Raw genomic sequence first — 23144 nt, 5'->3', positions numbered from 1 at the left:
CATGACCCAAATCAAGGAAGGAAGAATGATGGCCAACAGTGCCTTCAGCAAGCTGCTTTTATTTGAAGTAGGAATACACTCAGATGTGGGTGAGATGGACCTTCTTTCCCCATGGCCTATCCTTTCAATTTAGAAGAATGTTGCTTATGGCCAAGAGTTCAGAACTTGTATATGGCACTGGACAAGATGCAGGGAGGGGGGGAGGGATCTTGATCAGTACATTGAAAAAAAATCAAGCATGTTTCTAGTTCTTTACAGTTTGGGGTAAGTTGGTGTCCAGTAAAACATAAGAAACCTATAAGATTCTGGGTCATGCCTTTGGTGATTGTAGCTCCTTCCTTGTACAAGGGTCTGCAAACCTGTCACTCAAAAGATAAATGTGTCTCAGTACAGATCTTAAAGAAAATGAAAACTTTTCAGTGAAGGTAAATCAGAGAGTTGTGCATTGTAAAGGAGATGGCAGTAAAAGACTCCCTTTGGTGAAGAAGGGCAGCAAACTGGTAGCCAGCCCAGAGAGCAGGTATGGTTCTGTTCACAAATCATCTGAAAATATTTCTGTGCGGTCACTTCCTGTGCTGTGGGAGTGGCCTGGTGATGTCACATCCGGTGGGAGTGTCTCAGTGATGTCACTTCCGATGAAAGGTGACTTCTGGGGGTGTGGCAGGAAGCTGTGTCCTGCTGACATCACTTCTGGGATTTCTCAAAGCCTGAAGAATGTTTTAGGGGTTTCTCAATGGAAAAAAGGTTGAGACAGGCTGTTCTGCAGCAATAGGAAGAGGTGGCATCACCAACCTGAGATTTGGGATAAACACTGGATTTCTCCCATCTTCTGGAGACCAACCAGAAGGGACAGGCCAGGGCATGCAAGTCCATCAGTTCACAGATGCTTTATAGAAAAGGACGTGAGAGAGATGCTCCTGTGCCTATTAGTTTGGCAATAACTTTGTTGGCCTTAAAGGTGATGCTGGACTCAAATGCCATTCAATGCAAAGGCAAGCTAAATAAAGGCATACTGTGGCCAAAAGTACCATTCAAAGAAAGGGAAGACTTCTTGTCAAACTTCAGGTATGCCACTTTCTAGCAAAGGACTCACAACACCCAGTGTTTGAGCTTGAAGGTGGGAGGGCAGTTGTCAAGAACGCTTGCAAAAGAAGGGTCCATGAGGGGCTCAGCTTGATTAGAGTGAGGGGAAATGCTGGGGGGGGGTGGGCAAAAATTAGCATCTGTAGTGAGGTTAGGATCCTGGGTCCCTAGTGGGGAGGGGGTTCCTATTGTTCTGACTTTTTAAAAATGCGGCCTCCTTTGCTCCCCACCTTCCACTTCTGGCAACTTGTCCCCAAAGATAAATGCCTGGCCATGTAAGCAAAAGTTCTGTCTGGATTTCTGGCACCTGGAATGGAAGAAGAGATGGGATTTTTGGTACCCCACTTTTTACTACCAGAAGGGATCTCAAAGCGGTTTACGATCGCCTTCCCTTCCTCTCCCCGCAACAGACGCTTTGCGAGAAACGTGGGGCTGAGAGAGCTCTGAATGAACTGAGACTAGTCTAAGGTCACCCAGCTGGCTGCAGGTAGAGGAGTGGGGAATCAAACCCGGTTCTCCAGATCAGAGGCCCCTGCTCTTAACCACTACACCAAGCCATGGACAGGAAACGCCCTGGCAAGCAGGTGCCTACGATCCTCCCTCCTTGCTTGGTTCCTTGCACGGCTGGCAGTCTCCCCCACTCACCTTTCCTCCCTTCTTTGCCTGTCTTCCCAAGGATGCATGGCGCACATCCATCCCCCTTCCCCTCCCCTGTGAAAGTATGAGCGCGGAACATAGCAATTACAGAACAATGATGCGCTTGTGTTCTGCCTCTCGCTCTCCCTCCCGCATGCCTTTCCTTCCTCCGCTCTGCAAAGGCCGCTGGGAAAATTGCACCTGGCAAGTTTTATGACTCAGAGTTATCTCTCCTCTCTCTCTGTCTCTCTCTCACTTTAATGGCGAGCCTCTCCCAAGGAATGTTTGCCTCCTGTCAGGGAGACCAGAGCGAAATAAAAGGGAAAGGACTGATGAAGGGTGTCAGACGGCATAAGGTTTGGTACACAACCCCTCCCTCTCCCTGAAATTCTGTCACCAGAAAGCACAGATTTTTAAACAAGACCAGTCCCCAGCAATAGGCTTGCCAACCTCCAGGTGGGCCCTAAAGATCTCCCAGAATTACAACTTGTCTCCAGGCCACAGAGATCAGTTCTCCTGGAGAAAATGGCTGCTTGGGAGGGTGGATTTGGTGATTTTATACCCCACTGAGCGCTACCCAAACCCCACTGTTATGCACGTGGACAGTTTTGTTCCAACATGAACCAGCATGCAAATGAAGGCTTGTAAACAGAAGTGAAACCTAATTAAGAACAAAAGATACTGTCATACTTGCCTAGCAGGGCTCTTGGAAAGCCTATCGGAATGATGCAGAACACTTGGAAAACTCTGTCTAAAGGTTAAATGTTATGTTTTGATATGACCAACATAACAGGTTTTATTCGTTCTGGGAGCAAAGTGAATAATAATCACGAGAGAAGGAAATTTAAGAACACATAAAAGCACGTGTAGCTAATGCCAATTAATCCTTACAGCTGTTTCGAATGAACAAATGCCTGAGGTATGGAGAATAGTGTCTGGAAAAATCTAATGAACCTATAGGCACCTTTGAAAAATTGAAAAAAAGAGACGTCTTGCAGATTGGAGAAAAGGGGAAGGAAATATGGAAAACTACTGATATTCAAACTAGATTCAGGTTGGTAGTTCTGTTGGTCTGTAGCAGTCGAACAAAATCTGAGTCCAGTGGTCCCTTTAATACCAACAAAATTTATTTTCTGTGTATAAGTGAGGACTGAGTCACTTAGCATGTATGGTAAGATAAGAGCCTGGTATCTCTGTTAAGCCCAGGGGGTTCCTACCGACTGCTTCAGTGACTCCATCCAGCCACCTCATTCTCTGTCATCCCCTTCTTCTTTTGCCCTCGATCGCTCCCAGCATTAGGCTCTTCTCCAGGGAGTCCTTCCTTCTCAGGAGGTGGCCAAAGTATTTGAGTTTCATCTTCAGGATCTGGCCTTCTAAGGAGCAGTCCGGGCTGATCTCCTCTAGGACTGACCGGTTTGTTCACCTTGCAGTCCAAGGGACTCGCAAGAGTCTTCTCCAGCACCAGAATTCAAAAGCCTCACACTCGGCCTTCCTTATGGTCCAACTTTCACAGCCAAACATTGCAACTGGGAATACCATAGCCTATACGCACATTTGCTGGCAGGGTGATGTCCTTGCTTTTTACGATGCTGTCTAGATTTGCCATAGCTTTCCTCCCCAGGAGCAAGCGTCTTTTAATTTCTTTGCTGCAGTCCCCATATACAATGGATTGTTCGGTATGCTTAGGATAGTACCTGGAGGCACGCAAGTATGTTTATTGGTCAGTATAGTCTGAGCCTCCGGGGAGGGCGGTATATAAATATAACAAATATAATAAATAAAATATAATATATAAATAGTCCAGACAAAAATGTCCTCAACAGGTATAAGAGAGGTATTTCAGATTTGGAACAATGCTTCCTAAATCCCTATCTCAGCCCCAGCAGTGGCCTGGTATCCCTAAGTCAGACTCAGCTTCAAGTGATGGGACTTTGTCCATTTATTTTTCTTTTGAGCTCTTGAAAATTATGCAGACCAAAACTAATCAACTGAAATAGATGAATTCAGGACAGGGACAGTATGAGCTGCAAGCATCTAGCTCTTAGGTTGTTTTGCAAAAGCCACAGGATGCAGATGGCATCTTGATAAGCCAAGCTTTTCTCAATGGAAGGTTTTCTGTCCCTCTGACTGCTGAGATACATTTGGTAATACGATGGTAAATTCTCCAAAGAATCAGGCACGAGATGGCGCATATAAAGAAGCTCAGATACAACGGTTAACATTTATATAAAGAAACATCTAAACATATAAATACAACATTTAAATACTCCCCTAATACACATACCAGTGTTTTAACAAGAACCAGACCGTCTTTGTCACTTTTAAGAGCACCTGTTTAGTACAGCCACACAAATAAATACACCCAATGACTTTTGGAATACTCAGGATGTGCAGTGAGCATGATTGAACAGAATATCAAGAGTGTCCTGCAGGGGGCATCAGAGGAGATCTGTATTTAGCATAGTTCCTGGTATTTTTCAAATCATCTCCTCCAGTGTCCTGATTGGCTCAATAGGAGAATTTCTGCTCCTTTGACCTCACTTCCTCCCTGCTTGCCAACACAACAGTCCAAAGACAACTGAACAGTTAGTCTCCTTTCTACACAAAGTTGTTTCACTTCACAATAAAACTATTGTATTCTTTTAAGCAGCCGGGTGCTTTACCCTTATTTGCAAATTTAAACTCAGCCAACATTACTAACCCACATGGGTTGGAAGGAATCACCATGGGACCCCAGATGAAAGTTCTCCTTGGGAAATCCTCATGCCATCCAGCCCCACTGATAATGAATCCCATAATTTTCTCAGTTCTGTGGGAGCCCAAGATGATCAGAGTCCCCTCTAACGTTATCAGCCTCCAGGTGTGGCAAGGAGTTCTCCCAGGATGGCATCTGGTCTCTCTGGAGTCAATGCCAGCCTTTTTCAACCTTTTTACTGTGGGGTAACCCCTGATATATTCTCCAGGCTTTGATTAACCCTGGGAATGATATGAGCTGGCCACACCTCCCTGTGACGCCCCCTGGAAGTGATATATCATTTTTTTTCTTTTATATTCATATATATTTCCCCCCCGAGGAGCGTTATGCTCTGGCGGTTCCAACAGGCTGGTAGTCCCTGTCCTTTTATCTGGAATTGACCAGGGCCAGGCCATTTTTGGTCCTGGCCCTACCTGGTAGAATGAGCTGGAAGAGATGCGGGTTCTTCCCACTTCCTCAGGGCCTGCAAAATGGAGCAATTCCACCAGACCTTTGGTTGAGGCCAGGCCAGCAAAAACACCTAAGAACCCCCCTCCCCCCTCTAAACACTGTTCTTCATAATAATATCATGTTGTTACTAGCAGGACGAGAGAGAGCACAAAACAGTGACAGCTGTGACCAATCAAAATTCCCCTCCCATAAATTAATCCTCACCCAGCAGACCTCACTGGGGTCTTTTAGATAAATTGATTGATTTTTGGTTTTCATTCTTGCAGGTTTCAAATTGTGCAGCACCCCAAGATGGCGGGGCTGAGAGGAACAGTCCTATAAATCTAATTACACACATGCGCGCGGACGCACACACAGAAAGAGAGAGGACTGACTTGCCAGTATAATTTATTGTTTCCTGAATGAGGAGAGGTGGGACAGTTCTAGTTTAACTGGTGCATAGAACAAGGAAATCCAGGGTGTGGCAGAAGGCCCCTATTTCCACCCACCCCCAAACCCCAAAATGGCTGAGCAGGCTGCTCCGCCTGCTGCAGGGTCAAAAATCCAGACCAGGGCCCATTCCGCACACAGATAATGCACTTTCAGTGTGCTTTAGAAGTTAATTTTCCTGTTCTGCACAGGAAAATCCAGCTGCAAAAACACGTTTAAAGCGATTTATCCTACATGTGCAGAATGGGCCCAAGGCCCCTTCCCACCCCTTCCAGACAGCCATTTTGGGTGGGGGCAGGTCAACCTGTCCAAATAAGGAGAAAAACCTTAAATGTTAAAATATTTTTAAATTACATTTTAAAATAAAATCTGTCCCCCCTCCCCAACCAGCATAACCCCTCTGGGGCTCTGTCATAACTCTGGGGTTACACATAACCCTGGCTGGGAAACGCTTGTCTCTGGTATCACATCCCTGTTGGGCTCCTTCCAGTCCCCCAACTCCACTTTTCCCGGGCTCTATCCCCAAATTTGCAGGAATTCCCTAATCCAGAAGACGAATTGCTTTTTATACCCTGCTTTTCCCTGCCCAAAGGATTCTCAAAGCAGCTTACAATTAACTTCCCTACTTCTCCCCGCTACAGATACTCTGTGAGGTAGGTGAGGCTGGGAGATCTCAGACTGGGAGGTAGGTGAGGCTGGGATAAAAGCACTATCAGGGCTGATTCTGTGAAGATTCAATGGGGTGGCTGATTACAATGTCAGCACTTGGGTTGGGGGTGTCCTGCGTGGTGCAGGGGGTTGGACTAGATGACCCAGGAGGTCCCTTCCAACTCTATGATGCTATGATTCTAGGGCTGTGACTAAGCCAAGGTCACCCAACTGGCTTCCTGTGGGAAAGTAGGCCATCAAACCTGGCTCTCCAAATTAGAAGCTGCCGCTCTTAACCACACCACCATGCTGGCAGCCTTGCGAAACCACCCCAGTGAGACCAGTCGCAAAACAAGTGACCCCCTTGGATACCAATGGACTTAGAAAGGTTGAACTCCATTTAGGATTGCACTGCTTGTTTGCTCCTTTGCTTCTTGCCTGTACATTCCTATCGGTCATCTTTTGTGGCTCAACAAAGGCCTAAAAAGGTAATTCCTTGTTTACAAAAACACCCCTCCAGGTTGCCGAGAAGACACAGTAACTCACCGAAGGTTGTCAGATCAAACGGCTATTGGCAAGTCTGATTTAATAAGAAGAATCTTGCGGAAACGTGCAGCTGAGCAATCAATAGGTATCTATTATGAACAATTCGTGGTAAATCACATTAATCTCCTTTCATGAGACGCTGGGAGAAGAACGGAGAAGCAGTAGATGCAGCCAGTCTTTAATTAAAGCCTCTTTTTAGTATGGCTCTGTGTTTTGTTTATCTTTGTTACTTAAAAAAAAGAAAGAAACCCAGCCTCCTTTGGAAGCGTTCAAGAGGGCAGCCGCAATAAAACCACATGAGACACAACACATACGGAACAACGGCCATCGCTCAAAAAAGATAAAAATATATAGCACCTAGAGCCAAAAACTTGCATTGGCTAAATAAAATGCACAGCTGAACATAAAAGAAATGTCTTCAACTACTTTTGGAAAGTAACGCTGTCGAGGACACGATTGGCTCGAAAGAAGGAAAAGAATTGGGTTTTATATCCTGCTTTTCACTACTGAAGGGGGGGGGGAATCCGGGCCAGTGCTCCTACAGCAGCAGGGCTAATCCCCGTGGCCACATGACTTTAACGCCTGCCCAGCCCCCTCCTGGCCCTGGCCCGCTTTAGGCCCTCTGTTGCCCCATGGCAAGAGTGAGTCTTGGCTCATGTTGGCTGTTGTAGTATTTCTGCTCAATAAAGACTTTCCTTTGGATCCTCACCGCCTGGACCTTGGAAGTTCCTTTTAGTGCAGACTTTACTCGCTAACTCTGCCTGATTCCTGACAAGTTTCTAGCCTAGTATCTGCTTCTTTTTAAAGGATCAAAACTCCTTGGGAGTTGGGATGCCCTCCAGTTTGGCTCACCGTCATCCCACCAGTTACAAACCTGGAGCTGGTTGTCCACTGACGAGTTGACTGTTTGTGAGCAGTTTGTGCCTGTTGGGTGACTTGCCAAGTCTTCCGACAGCACAGTCTGTAGCAATTGGCAAAGTTTTAGGCATGCCGTCACAGAACCCAATGGCAGTCCTGCTTCCTCCCTCCCCCAGCCTCAGAGACCTTTTGTCACTGCACAACACTTGGCAATGCATAAATAAATAATAAGCACATCTGTCAATAAGCAATTATACGTAAAGCCTTACTTTTAAAGCCTTACCGTTTGGCATTCATGCAAGCCCATGTAATGGTTCTTTCATTCATACTCGTTGACGGGCAGCCTTGTAGGGACATAATGACCTCCTCACATCATTAGTCACCCAATGGGAGCATCCAGTACCCTGGGTAGAACCTGCTGCACAGATGCAAAAGCTCCCGTATGGCTGGGAAAGGAAACGGTATCAGCAGAAGGAAACAAGGCTCTACTGTGCAGGTGCAAAACTCTTTGATGCCTGTTCATGCTGGTCCATGGGTGGCAGAACAGATTGGCCAATGAAAAAGCGAGTGTGGCTACCAAACAATGAATGTTTGACTATCCAGCACGCTTGCTGCAAAATGTTTGGCATCTCAGAATTCATTTTTACTAGTGGGTTAAAATAGTGAGCATATCTGGACAGTACTGCTTCAGACTCACATGATTCAACCAACCAACCAACCAACCAACCAACCAACCAACCTACCTACCTACCTTCCTTCCTTCCTTCCTTCCTTCCTTCTTTCCTTCTTTCCTTCCTTCCTTCCTTCCTTCCTTCCTTCCTTCTTTCCTTCTTTCCTTCTTTCCTTCTTTCCTTCTTTCCTTCCTTCCTTCCTTCCTTCCTTCCTTCCTTCCTTCCTTCCTATTTAAAATCATGGCTTGACTAGAGCATCACCCTAGTGTGATGATGTCAGTACTGAGTCATGGTATGTCCTTTTTCTTGCACTTTTCCACCACAGCTATAGAAACAGTCCCAACTGATCACACATACTAATCCCCCAGGAAGACCAGGAAGATATCAAGAACAGAAAATCCAGCTAAAAGATTTGTGTAATACACAAATACGCAAGAACAGACAACACCTTCACAACACACCATCACACAATCTACTGGAGAGCAGCTGCCACCCCTTCAACTCACTATTGATTAGGTTACTGAAGGGAAAGGGGGTGCAGAAGCCTGACCAAGAGCCACAATTTACCCTGATTGGGGGAGATTCCACCAATAGGAGGCTTTGGAATCTTCAGCATGTTGTCAGAAGTACAGTCATAATTTTATAGATTATGATGTGGAAGCATTTTTTTTTTGGACTGCTGATCACATCCCTTGGCCCCAATGACCTTTGCTGGCCGTCTCACATGTTCTACCCAGAGGTCGCTAGCCCAAAGCCACCAGTCAAGAGTTTTCCAGCCGGGTACAGGAAGGACTTTGCTGGAAAATGCGCCCTGAAGAGATAAAGCAGCCAGTGGTTTATGTGATGTTTCACAGACAGTACAACTTTTCTTTTCTTTTTTCTCAATCTCCCAGAGAAGCCTTACAAGACCATGCTCACTTGCCTGCCCAGGGCAAGTCATATTTTCTTTTGATGGGCAAATAAAATATAATTAGTTTTTTTACATCATCATCATTATGCTAAGGGTGAGCAAGGAGATTTTGAGCTGGAAAAATTCTCAGGAGGGTTTTTGCAAGGCTGTTAATGACTCTCGGGCGCTTGGGAACATGCCTCTCAGACACTCATTTATTCAAATGTTTTTGACAGATCTATAGAACTATAGATTTTTTTTTTCTTGGTCGGAGTTGCTATGGAATTGCTGTGGATTGGTACAGAAACAGGTCTTGTCTCGTTCATCCCCAGGGACGGTACAATGGTGCTCTAATATACGATATAAGTGAAGAAGGTGGTGGGGGAGATTATTTCTGTTCTCTTGTCTTCTATCATTATTGCTTATTTGATATCACCCCCATTCTAAAGCAAAAATTACACTGCTAGTAAACCAAATGTTTATTATGAGATGAACGAAGATGGATCCAAACCCACCAGTATATTTTATTATTTATTCGATTTATTACCTGCCACTCTCAGACTAGCTGGCTCACAGAGACTTCGTAGAGACTTGTAGGAGACTAAACCACAGAGAGCTTAGAGTGGGGATCACCAGCTTTGTTGAGTTCATGGCAGCATGGTTCATGCAGGCACAAAATGGCTGCCCCAAAATGTTTGCAGAAGGAAGCCAGGCCAGCCACAAAATGGATGCCTCAGTTTACCTTCAATCACATGGTGAAGATCCTTGTGCTCTGGTGGCCACTGCTGCCAAAACAACATGTTAAAAAAAATTGTAGAACCAATCAAATCTCCATTGGCCAATCAGAAGTCTTGCAGGGCAAAAGTCTCGCCTCACCCCACCCACTCTCTAAAAATTCTTAATGGGCACCAGGAAAGAGATCAGTGGGTGTCATAGGGACACCGGGGGCCCTTGGTCTGGGGAACTAACAGCATTAAACAGGAAATGGGAGGTGTCATTCCCAGGACTGGCTACTGATTGGCTTGGCGGGAAGGTTATGGTAGACTGATAAAGAAGACCTGTAGATGACCCAGCAAAGCCCAATGCTGGAAGCTTCCACAACTAAGGGGACTTCCACAACTAAGGGGTAAAGGGAGCCAATAGGTTGACTGGGTTGGTAGAGTCATCCTAGCCCCTTTGAGAATAACACACCTTTGCAAACCTTCCAGTGTGCAGCCTAAAGGCCTCACCAGATGAGGCAGCAGACCACAGAGTGGAAAGTTCCCAGCCATCTAGGTCAGGCTGTTCAGGATACAAGTTAACAAGAGATGAGCAAGCAAATGACTTCTGTGTGAATTCATTACAAGCAGTACCTTTGGAGATTTTTTAAAAGCTTGCTTTTCCCCAAAGGTTTGAAATGATATTTTGAAACTCTGGGACATGCGCATGCAGAAAAGGCTGTGCCATTGAAGAGTCTGGGTTAGGGTTACCTTGCACAGTTCAACATGATTGTAGCAAGGTAATCTACATGGATCACGAAGCACCTCCGGCTCACTTCTTATCCCACTCATGCATTGTCAGCCAGGAGCCATTGACCCAATGTTTGTAGGGCTATGGTAGGAAACTGCAAAGGAAAGGACTTCCCTTTTTGGCATCATACCAATGCCATCAAGTTGCTTCCAGCATGACGCATGACTCACATTGCACCAAAGTGATGCTCTAGCCTAGCGGTCCCCAACCTTTCTCAGGTCAGGGACCGCCTCTGGAGTGAGGGAAGAGCCGACGGCCCGGGTGCTGAAAAAACGTGCATGTGCAATTGCCGCACATGCGTGTTTTCGCCACCAGGTGGCGCTAATGCGCATGTGCGGCAACTGCGCGTGTGCGTTTTCGACACTAGGTGCGCTAACGCGCATGCACGGCAACAGCGCGCGTGCGTGTTTGCGTCACCGCCATGCCGGCAGCCGCGCCTGCCTCTTCCCTTCCTTCTTGCTGCCGGCGGGGGAAGGCAGGCGTGGCTGCCGGCGGCCCGGTACCGTGGCCTTTGCGGCCCGCCACCGGGCCGCAGACCGGGGGTTGATGACCCCTGCTCTAGCCAACCAATGACTTTTAATAATAGTCAATGCATCAGTTCCGGATACAGGGTTGGATCTAGCTAGAGTTTGCAGTTCTATCCCACCCAATTGCCCTCCTTATTCCACCCCCGATCCCCACATGGTTGTTGTCCCATGCAGGCCCCATGATCCCCCAGCATAACATTTTGAGTGGCCAAAGGAGATCCCTCCTTCCCTTTCCACCTCTAGAAAAGCTGGTTGAACGCAATAATCATACGGGTTACGATATCATGGAGATGTGAGCCAGACAGCGCTGCCTCCTTCAATGCAGCCACAGCCCACCACTTCCTCTGGTCTGACCGGCAGCATCGAGGTTTTCATTATTTAACCATCGCCTACACAGTGCGAGGACAGAAAACACATCCTTTCCCCAGACTGCTGGTGCCAAGCCAACTCGGTCATGATTCATCTCTTCTGCATTTGGCCTGGGCTCAGGATACCCTCTGACATTTTTATCTGTCCCTGTTTGTTCCATCCAATCTGGCCCAGCTACAGATGAATTTGGTGCAGAGAAAAACAAAATTAATCTGTCTTTTCCCATCACAGATGGAAATGTCTTTCCACACATACGAGACGCCTCATCAATCCATAACCGATCGGTAGCTTCTTAGACTTTGATATAAAGTCACAGAGATGCCATCTTATCAATCAGTCGAGCAAATCTTCTGGCTCTTGGATCCTGCAGTTCCTGAGAATCCTTTGCTTGTCTCTGTGACTCATGGTGAAGAAATACGGTGCTTACCAACCTTCAGGCTGTTTGGGAAGATGTGAGATACATCGAAAGCCCATGAATATTTATGCGTTTGAAAGTAAATGAGGACAACTCCTAAGTATAATCATGAATGCATCCTCAGTCAAACGCCCTGGGCTATTGCCTGGCTTTTAGGTTAATGTGACCCAGGATTGCCTCTTCTGCAGGCGGGCTTGACACCAGAGCTTGCTACAACAGAAACTAGTGGTATAATAAACTTCCACTCAAAAGCAACAAATTATATAATCAGGGGCAGGAAAGTGGCAGGATCTGGTCAGATCTGGGTCGGTATTGGTCCTTGAATGGGAGACGACCAATGAAGACCCTGTAAAAGGCAGGCAATAGCAAACCACCGCTGCTTCTTACTTGCCCTAGCAGCCTGCTGTTGGGTTCACCGTTAAGTTGGTTGTCTCTTGACAGCACATTTGCCTGTGATATAAGCCTTAGCAGAACTTAATCAAACGCACTGATGCTCATCAAAGAAGCACAGGCCAGGTCATGTGGCTCTCCCATCTACATTTTATTCTCACAAAGATCTTGTGTGGTAGATTGGTTGGAAAATACATGGCTGGTCCACAGATCACCCAGCGAGCTCCGTTGCAAGGTAGGGATGTGAACATGAGTCCTCCAGATCTTCATCCAAGGCTCTTACACCAAACCGTCTCTTTTTTTTCCAGTCTTCCTAAACCACAGCTTTATGACCACTAGTGGCTTTTTGGTATCATATCATAGGTGTGTGCAGAAGTTTGCAGATGTCAGAGGGATTGCCTGGAACATCTTCCTGGAAACGATTCCAGTCATCATTCTTTCATACATAGGCCCATACATTCCACTCGTGATCTACCAGAGCCAAGCGAGACAAGATGCTGGAAGATCCAAGACTGGATCTCCCAAGCATTTTTAATGGTAAACCGCCAGCATGACCATTTCTGCATTACTGACTTCCCCTGGTTTTTTTTTTTTTTTACTTTGTATTCCTTCCCATGCCAAATTTGCCCTTCCAGCTGCAGACCTGAATTATGCACTCACTTGCCCCACTGTTAATGACTCCTCAGTTACAGCAATTTCATTTTTTAAAGATGAGTTCTAATTCAGGTCTGCCCAATGGAGAAACTTTTCCATTTGAGTGCCGACCCCACCCCACCCCACCCCCCGGTGGTCATTTTGAGTTGTTTGAGTAATTTTGAGTTGAAAATCCCTGGTCCTTACTAGGGATGTACACTTTGGCTTGGCTCAACTTCCTTGGCCATCACCGAAGCCTAAGACGGCACACAGGAGGCCAGCACCATGGCGCAGCTGCCGTCCCTCCTCCTCTCCATCGGTGATTGCTGAGGCGGCCTAGCTGAGCCGAAACGCACGTCCCTAATCCTCACATGGTGGAATGAGCTCCTGAAAGAGCTAAGAGCTTGGTCAGAACTATCTCTGGTGGGTGGGGGAGGTTGACATGATCGTATATGATCACGTTACCCGATATATGTTTAACAAATTTAAAAGCTATATACAAAATCAATTAACTCCCATAGCTGTCAAGAAATTCCAGGATTTCACAAAACTGTGGTTGAGAAAGCCTGACGTAAGGTTACAAGCGATAGACAGGTGGCTGTGGGGAGGTTTTCCAGAGACAGGGCGGCTTGAAACAGCAATCAATCAAAAATCAATTAATCCATCGCAGGTAGGTGGGTACCTTCTCCTAGCTGTAGATTGATGAGCAGAGTGGGGGGAAATATAAAATCTAATTAAGGAAACAAAGTGTGAAACAAGATATGCGGAACAGACTAACATCTGTAAAGGGTGGGTCACGGTAAGCCATTACGTCTTACAGGAGTAAAGAAACCCAATCCTTTCTTCTATCACATTAGCTTCAAAATAATTCAGAAATTTGTATGTTCCAGGTGGCTTCAGGAACCTACCACATATAGTATTGAATTCCATGCAAGTATAAGTGCATGCTAATTAACACCATAAGGACATAAGAGGTGTCCTGCTGGATTGGTCCAATGGCCCATCTAGGCTAGCATCTTGTCTCAAACACCAGCCGACCAGTTGCTCTGGAGGGCCAACCACAGGGGCACAGAGCCCAGTGAGGCCTCCTAGAACTGATGTTCCTACTGCGTCTGGGCAAGAAGCTTCTCTTTAGTCATGTTGGCTAGGAGCTCTTGATGGGCCTCTGCTTTTCTGTTAATCTGCCAGTTTGGTGTAGTGGTTAGGAGCAGCGGCTTCTAATCTGGCGAGCCGGGTTTGATTCCCTGCTTCTCCTCCACATTCAGCCAGCTGGGTGACCTTGAGCTAGTCACAGTCCCAATTGCTCTGTTCTCACAGAGCAATAATATCAAGGCTCTCTCAGCCTCACCTGACTCACAGGGTGTCTGTTGTAGGGAGAGGAAAGGGAAGGTGATTGTCAGCCGCTTTGAGATTCCTTCTGGTAGAGAAAAGCGGCATATAAGAACCAACTCTTCTTCATCATCACTTTTTAAACTCATCTATGCTTCAGGCCATCACTAAAACCAATTAATTGACTGGTGGTTATTATTTTTTAATCATGACACTTTGGGTGTCCTCCGTGGCTTGTAATTTAAAAAGTCAAAAGAGAAATAAATACCATGGAAATAAAATATCAAAAATACAAATAGGTTTACAATATACCGCAAAAGCCCACCAGCAAGGTTGCCAAAATAAAGGCATCATTGAACTCAAATTACGTTATATCTAATTCTCAGCATGGCCAAACCTGCAGATACTTACATCCACAGATTGGGGTCATGTACAAACTATGGACACTTTCCAGGAAATTTGGAGGTCTGCACAGATTTGCAGAAAATTGGAAACCTCAGGCAACTGGACTGATGAAATCACCCAAAACAGAGGGAAATTTGTCTGTACATTCATACCATGTACCTCTGCTGATTCCCCCCCCCCACTGTTATTTCCTTCCCTTCTCTGAGGCAGGAAAACAGTTGAGGCAGCTCATCACAGTGAACAGTGTCCGAGGACAAGAGCTAAGTATCAGCTGGGTCAGGAACAGAAAAGGCAACAGCACAGCTTCTCCCTGGTGAGTGACCTGCAGGTCACTGACCTGAGAATTGAGCTGAAACACTGACAGTGGCATCAGCCCCAGCATCTTCTTGAATGCCTTTGCAGAGTAAGTGATGAGGCCATGCTACCCTATTATGCTCAGGGCAAAGGCAGGATGATGTGGATTTGGTCGATTGGGTTGCCTGCTTATGTGGGGCCTGTGGTGAGAAGAGGGGTGGGTGGGTGGATGGGTGGTAGGCAGAGCAGCAAAGAGAGCAGCGATGGGTAGGCAGGATGCTGAGGGAAGAGGAGAGAGGGGTAAGTCAGACTGAGCAAAGAGGGGACAATGGGAAGGCAAGGGGGAAGTGGGGAGCAGTGTTGTGGTGAAGGGAGGGGAGGAGAACTAGACAATTGAAAGAAAGAGGTGAAAGGAAGAGGTAACGGGGGGGGGGTAGGTGGCTATAGGTCTGACATGTCAGAAGCCAGGCGAGAAAGCAGGGACCCATGAGGGAATTTCCCAGGAGTTTCTTGCACGCCCTTGCTTGTAGGTCTAGGAGACAGGAGTGAGGTATGTGTTTCCTACAATAAGTCTATTATAGTCCACCCTGCCCTTCCTCCAATGAACTCAAAGCAATGCCCAAGGTTTCCCACTCCCACTATTACCGCCTAGGAGGTCTGAGCCAGTAGGTGTGGCTTTGGTGTTCTGCATCCAACTTCCTGCACTTTAATCTCACCCAGGGTGCAAAGAACTCTCTAGGGCTGATTCTGCACCAGTACTGCCACTCCAGGCTGCAGGGAGGGACACAGGTTGGCAGTGGGTACTGTCTGCCCCAGATTTCTGTGTCCCAACAAACACAGCTGGGGAGGAAAGGTTCTACTACTTGGAGGGGTGGCGTTTTTTTTTTTTAATTGTAGGAAGGTGGGATTGCATAATAACCCAAAGTGAATCTCCCTTCCTCTTGGGGAGGACCCATGGCTCAGTGGTAGAGCAGCTGCATGACATGCAGAAGATCTCAGGTTCAATCCCCCTGATCTCCAGTTAAAATAAATCTGTAAAAAGAGCAAGTATCAGGTGATGTGAAAGACTGCTGCCTGTCTGGGTCGAGAATACTGAATAATGGGTCTGATTCAGTATTTAAAATGGGTGATTTGGTATAAGCCAGCTTCATGTGTGTTCAAATATGTATCCTCCCAACAGCCCAGGTTAGGTTGAGAGAGAGAGAGAGAGAGAGAGAGAGAGAGAGAGAGAAATCCAATATCACTCAATAAGTTTCATGACCTGGAGATGTTATGATGTCTTTTTTCATATGTGGTGATCTTGTGAAAACATCAAAACGTTTTGGATAAATATACATGGGGTGATGGGGAGGGGAATTTGAAATTGTTCCCTTTATATACTAAATTTATGTTAAGTCTGCACAAAAATGGCAGAGCATCTTTTTTTTTCATGACGCTTCCAGGCTCTCAGTTTCATCAAGATGGATACAGCAAGAATTGCCTGGTGTGGACCTATGGTTAGATAAACTGGACCCATCTATTAAGTTGAAGGCTCCTGGAAGAATTGAAAGACTGTTGGAACTTTTTTTAGAATTTGTGGACAAGGAAATCACATCTTCTCTTTTTTGTATCATAATGGCCATTGTGAAATAATAGACGTGAACATTTATAGTGGAGTTTTTATGAAGAAAACGCTGGGGAGAGTTATTCTATATATTTTCTAAAATGCATCTTTTCTACATCTTTGAATTTTGTTAATCTAAAAGTACCAGAAGGAGAAGGAGAAGGAGAAGGAGAAGGAGAAGGAGAAGGAGAAGGAGAAGGAGAAGGAGAAGGAGAAGGAGAACTTGATGGCCAAGAGGATATTTGAACCCAAATTTCCCAGAATGCCACCCAACATTCTAACTACTTTGGAAGCCAACCATGCTGCTTCTCAGGAATCCTTCCTCTTCAAGGTTGAACAAATTATGAAAACCATTCAATACATGTACATTTGTATAACATGTAGGCAATGAAACAGGTCACAGGATTCACTAGTTTTTAAGGGAGAAATTTGGGTGGGTGGCTTTTGTTTTGCTCTTTTGCACATTACCTATAATCCTAGATTCTCTTGCCTTCTTTATCGGTGTCTCCGAGGTGTTCATTACCATAGTATCTACTTGAGTATTTTAAGTTTTTTTTAATGGTTCTGTTTTATTGCTTCCCTCCAAGTGAAAAGCAAGAAGGGGAGGGTGGGGGAGAGGACAAAAAAGGCAAAAAGTACATCCCATGACCAGTTCGCCTGGAGGGATATGATATAAAGCACAGAACAATTTGTCATTTACAGCAGGAAATAAAAATGAAATATTAAAGGGACACTGCCAACTTAAAAATCATTCTCCTGTCTGAAATTGTTTTACCTGCTTTTGTAACAAGAAATACTTTGAGTAGTTCTAAGGAAAAGACACCAAAGGGGTGGGGGTGGGGGTGGGGCCTTCCTCTGCTTGTTTGCTTCAAGTTTGACAGCCAGAATGTGGCGCTGTTAATTTTTGCGGCTTCCCACTCTCTCTTCTCAGCATTCCATTGAGTGTTCTTGTTGTTTTGGCTCTTCCCCCCACACTATCTCAAGAGAAAGAAAAATAAAGTTGAAATTGGTATTGGTGGCTGAAAAAGCAGCAAATTAGCAGAGATATTCAGGATCATGGAATCACAGAACAATAGAGTTGGAAGGGACCTCCTGGGTCATCTAGTCCAACCCCCTGCTCAATGCAGGACACTCACATCCCTATCATTCATCCACTGTAATCTGCCACCCCTTTAAGCCTTCACAGAATCAGCCTCTCCGCCAGATGGCTACCCAGCCTCTGGAGAACCCAGCACCTCCCAAGAAAGCCTGTTCCACTGAGAAACCACTCTGTCTAACTTTCAGGGTCATCTGGGAACCCTTAATGAATCTTTTAAAATGCAATCCCCCGTATTTCCCCTCCCTTTCTTTTCTTAATCAGCCAGACATCAAATTGCTTTTGCATCCCTGCATGTTGAATCTACTACCACAGCCCAAGATGACTGATATGGGAAAGTCTGCAGGCATGTGGCCTCTAATTTTTGTTGTTTGAAAGACTGACAAATGAGGGAGAATATAAACGAGAACACATTTGTAGCCGAACAAGGCCTAATGAAAATTCCAGAAAATGGAACTTTGGGTAAGGACTCAAAGGGTAAAGACTCAAACACTAAAGCCACACCTACAGGGTGTCTGTTGTGGGGAGAGGAATGGGAAGGCGACTGTAAGCCGCTTTGAGCCTCCTTCAGGTATGGGAAAGCGGCATATAAGAACCAACTCTTCTTCTTCTTCTTCTTCTTCTTCTTCTTCTTCTTCTTCTTCTTCTTCTTCTTCTTCTTCTCCTCCTCCTCCTCCTTCCATGTGGTCTTTATTTGAATAATTTTGTGAAGATTGGCAAGATCTAAGAAAAGTATCAGGGAATGGAATGTGTGTAAGTCTTGAAGAATATCTGCTGTCTAAGAGACTATGTGCTCACTTAAACTAGTGTGATCACGTGTTAATGAGCTGAGGAACCCTCGCAAAACTGGATCATATCCAGGATGTTAGTTCCTTGACTCACTGTTTCTATTAAAGTGAAGACTTTTAAAATCATATTTTGCTTTATGCCATGAAGACACATTGATTCGTCCACATGAAACGGCAGATTGAAATGCTTTTTAGTGCTGTTGAAGTCAACTTTGTTGGTCTTCAAGCCAGTGCCGAGCCACACGGTTCCCTTTTAATGATTGCTGCAGCATCCCACTGATTTCCTTCTGTGTTGTTTTGATTTTCAAGCTTCGTTGATTTCATACCTCCTGAACTGCAGATCTCAAAAAACTCATTTAGACAGACTGGCCCAACCCAATGAGGAGGGGCCATTTTATATTTTCAAAATGACCTCCCCCCTTAAATGAAGTTATTATTTATTTATTTTATTTGTTCTTAGACTTATATCCCGCCGCTTTCCGAAGACTCATGGCAGCTCATAATATAAAACCCCAATTAAAAACCCCCCAGATCTCTGCTTTGAGGAAGAGGTGTTTTCGGGGAAAAGCAAGTTAATACTATGAAACTCTTTGATGGGGACGATGGTACCCAAGGGGACCACGATGGGGATCCGAGGCAACATCTATTTCAATTGTCCCCCAGTTCGTTTCTGGGAATACTTCTGTTTGCAAGCTTGAGTGCAACAATTTCTAGTGAATGTCCCTTAGAGGGGACCATTCTATGAACAGAAATCGACCTCTTGGTTCTATTATTTCACTCATAGAATCAGAGTTAATGTTTTTACGCCTATACATTACCAAAGAGATTTGTCACGTCCTCGTTATAGGAATACTTTAGAGGTGGTTTCAGTGAAGCTAACAGTAAAGCCTTAATTCTAATTATCTCTGCTAAAGTAGAAGGACTAACGAGATGACCTTTCCAAGGCACAGTTTGTCTGACTCACGTGAACCATTATCATGGCATTTTTAGACTGAAGAGGTTTTTATTCCTGGATCTTAGAATCTGGAAAGAGCCAATCTTTTAAAAAGTCAATCACACAGAAAGAATATAGCTCTTACAAGCAAGGGACCCACAAAATGTGTGGAGGGCATCTTGTTTTCCCATTCCATAGTATTTTCTCCCCTTTCCTTCCTTCCTTCCTTCCTTCCTTCCTTCCTTCCTTCCTTCCTTCCTTCCTTCCTTCCTTCCTTTCCTCTGTCATTCCCCACCTTCCCTCCCTCCCTCCCTCCCTCCCTCCCTCCTTCCTTCCTTCCTTCCTTCCTTCCTTCCTTCCTTCCTTCCTTCCTTCCTTCCTTCCTTCCTTCCTATCCCACCAGCCAGCCTACCTTTATCTGCCTTCCTATCTTCAATTTCCTCTTCCCTTGACAGCCTTTTCAGTGAGGTTTGTGGTGCCAGTCGCTGGGTTGTGCCCTATTGCTTGGTGCCAGCAGAGCTGCAAGGACTTGTGGGGTGCACCTTCCCTTCCTCTGTACTCCCCTCCCCATTTCCCCTTTCCCGCCACCTGGCAGCCCCTTAGCTCAGCTTTTCCTGCTTCCTTCTGTCTATCCTACCCACCAATCAATATAACTTTTATCTGCCCCCCACCCTTATTGCGTCACACCATTCTCCACAATGGAGAACCAAAACAGCTTCTATAAATCTCCAACTTTCCAAACAGCCCTGTTAGGTTGGTTAGGCAAAGAATATATGACCTGCCCAAAGTCACCCCATGAACACCATTGCAGAGTGGAGAGTCAAACCCGGGTCACCAGATACTATACCAGATACTAGTCTAGACTCAATCACACTAGCTTTTACGGGGTGGCTGCCGCTGAACAACAGCAAGCAGCCAGGCCTACCTGAGACATACAGGTGGGATGGTAGCAATTGGTTGCTGCCTGTTGCCAGGCCTGATCCTGATGAGCCCTCCTCAAAGACCAAAAAAGCCCTGGAAAGTTTCCTACCCCTTCCCCCTGCCTTATACGGACAGAACCCAAGGCTTGAAGGCTTGAAATCTTGCTATGGTTACCGAGCAAGGGCTGTTGTCCACATTCATTTTTAAGGATGAAGGCATTGCTTCAGGGTAGGTTTGTTTAAGATTTCAGTTTTTTCTGCAAACCTGGAGCTTTCCCGTATAAAAATGTCTGTATCGTCTGTCCATAGCCCCTGTCCCTGGAATTAAGAAGAGGGCCATGTTGAGAATTAGATATATGAATGTGAATATTATATATTACATACATTGATGTGAATATTGACATTTTTATATTAGTAGAATATAATATATATAATATATAATATATAACAATACTGTTAAGGTTACAATATCAAAGAGCAAAGTAAACTGGAGCTGCTACATTCAGAGGGTTGGAGTAAGGTTAACCGTGGGTGAGGAGTGTGCATGACTAAGTGGGCTGGTAGCAAAGAAGGAGCATGTTAGAGGTGGGAGATGAAGAGTTCATATGGGCAGTGGAACATACTTCTTGGGCTAAGCCAAGATTTTCAAATCCCCACTCTACTATAACACTTACTGAGTGACATTGGCCAACAACCAGGAAGAGAATCCACATAAGACCTTTTATGAGGATCAATCAACACGACAGCAAACAAAAAAGGTAGAGTCAGAAGAAAATGTCTCGGACTTTGGCATCCTGTGCTTAATGCTGACATTCGATCCAGTTGGTTTTAAACAAGTTCTGTGTTGGGGGACAGTGGGCCACTCATAGAATCATAGAATCATAGAGTTGGAAGGGACCTCATGGGACCAAAGATGGAGAATTCACCACCTCCCGAGGAAGCCTGTTCCACTGAGAAAGCACTCTGTCAGGAACTTCCTCCAGATGTTTAGATGGAATTTCTTTTGAATTAATTTCATCCCATTGGTCCTGGTCCGTCCCTCTGGGGCAAGAGAGAACAACTCTGCTCCATCCTCTATGTGGCAGCCTTTTAAATACTTGAAGATGGTTATCAAATCCCCTCTCAGTCATCTCCTCTCCAGGCTAAACAGACCAAGTTCCCCCAACCTTTCGTTCCCTCCCTGCCTAACTAACCATGCAGGGTTGTTGTGAAGCTAAAATGGAAGGGGAGACATATAAACCACCCTGAGATTCTTGAAGGAAGGGTGGGATTTTTTTTTTTTAATGACAGAGTCACGGGGACATTATTGGACAAATGGGAAACCTATATGTAAGGGTCAACAGAACATTGCATCAGTGCGATCCTATGTAGATCTCAGTTACTAGCCCTGCACAGGATTGCACTAAGTTCTCACGGCCGACGGCAATAACTCATAAACATGCACTTAAAGGCAGATTCCATTTATATCGCCAATAAGTCATTGTTTTCCTTGATTTGGCACTTATAAAATGACTACAAGAGGAATGGAGTAGTAAACTCAGCTATTACGCAGAGCCCTGTCAATTCTGGGACCCTGATTTACGCCCGTCAAAAAATTAATGTCTACAACTAGGAAAGCAAAGACTAAGCATAAATTAGTATGATTCTTAATGCGCATTTGTAATGTGGCAGATTCTTTATACTTAAGGTATCCTTTGATGTTCACGATTGTGTCCTATAGCGTCTGCGGTTTTCTTGTGGGGTCAAGGCGGGATATCAATATTTTAAGTAAATATATAAATTAGCCAGTGATGTTTTCTACACCGAAACTTCAGCTTCACTTACACCGAGGCCTTACTTTTGGTTTGAACGGCAGAGCCAGGGAAGGGAAGATGGCGTGGTATAGCCCATCTTGTCAGATCCTGGAAGTCAAGCGGGGTCAGTACTTGGAAATGAGATTGCCAAATGAGTCTGCAGTCCAGTTCTTTGTGCTGAGAGTGCTATCCCTTTTGGATCGTGTACTTACAGCTGTTGCAATATCAGGTCTCGCTGTCAGTGCCAAGTATAGAAACCTGCCTAGGGAAGCACTATAGTTATTGTTGTCTGGCCGAGGCTCCTTGGGTACCTTCTCTTTGTGGAAGCTTGGTGTGGGCACTGGGACCTTCCAGGCCCAGACTCTGCAATAGTTCTAGGCTCTTCTGCTTTCAATTAAGAAGATAACTTCCATCTGGTTCCTATTCAATGTGAATTCCCGAGTCAAAGTGAGCATTCTCTATGTGTTTGACTTCTGTTTTCTGGTTCAGAGAAGCACGTCGGTCCTCAACAAGGGCCAGAGCCTTCTCGGTCCTGGCCCCCACCTGGTGGAACGAGCTCCCCGAGGAGATCAGAGCCCTGCCCCAACTTCCACAGTTCCGCAGGGCCTGCAAGAGGGAGCTCTTCCGCCAGGCATCCGCTTGAGGCCGACTGAAGTAGAACAGCTGCTGAACCCCCCAGACTGAAAGAACCAACCCATGAAAGAATCAACTCCCAATGTTACTGTTAATTGTTATTTATAATGTGGTTTTGCAATGTTCCGATGCCTTATTTGAAAGTTGCTGTTACATACTGTTATTACTATATATCGTTCCATGTAATTTGTATTATATAATGTTCAATGTAAACTGCCCAGAGCTGTAAAGAAATGGGCGGTATAGAAATCTAAAATAAATAAATAAATATAATCTCAGCATATTTTGATTTTCATGGCAAATAATGAGATGGTGAACATAGGTCAGAATAACTATCCATCTGCCATCTCTGTGTCAGCTTGGCATTGTTTTAGGGCCTGATCTGGGTCTGTTTATCCCATCACATTTTCACAGCTTGTTTAAGCCCATCAAGCCACTTAGATGTTGTTGGTACTTTTGGACTCGGCTTGGTCCTTAGTCCCTGCAGAAAATTACGGCTGCAGAGTAACAGAGCATTTTGAAAGCATGCAGTCATTAGTTA

Source organism: Paroedura picta, chromosome 3, assembly GCF_049243985.1.
Source record: "Paroedura picta isolate Pp20150507F chromosome 3, Ppicta_v3.0, whole genome shotgun sequence".
Taxonomy (NCBI): domain Eukaryota; kingdom Metazoa; phylum Chordata; class Lepidosauria; order Squamata; family Gekkonidae; genus Paroedura; species Paroedura picta.
Note: the sequence above shows the minus strand (reverse complement) of the source record.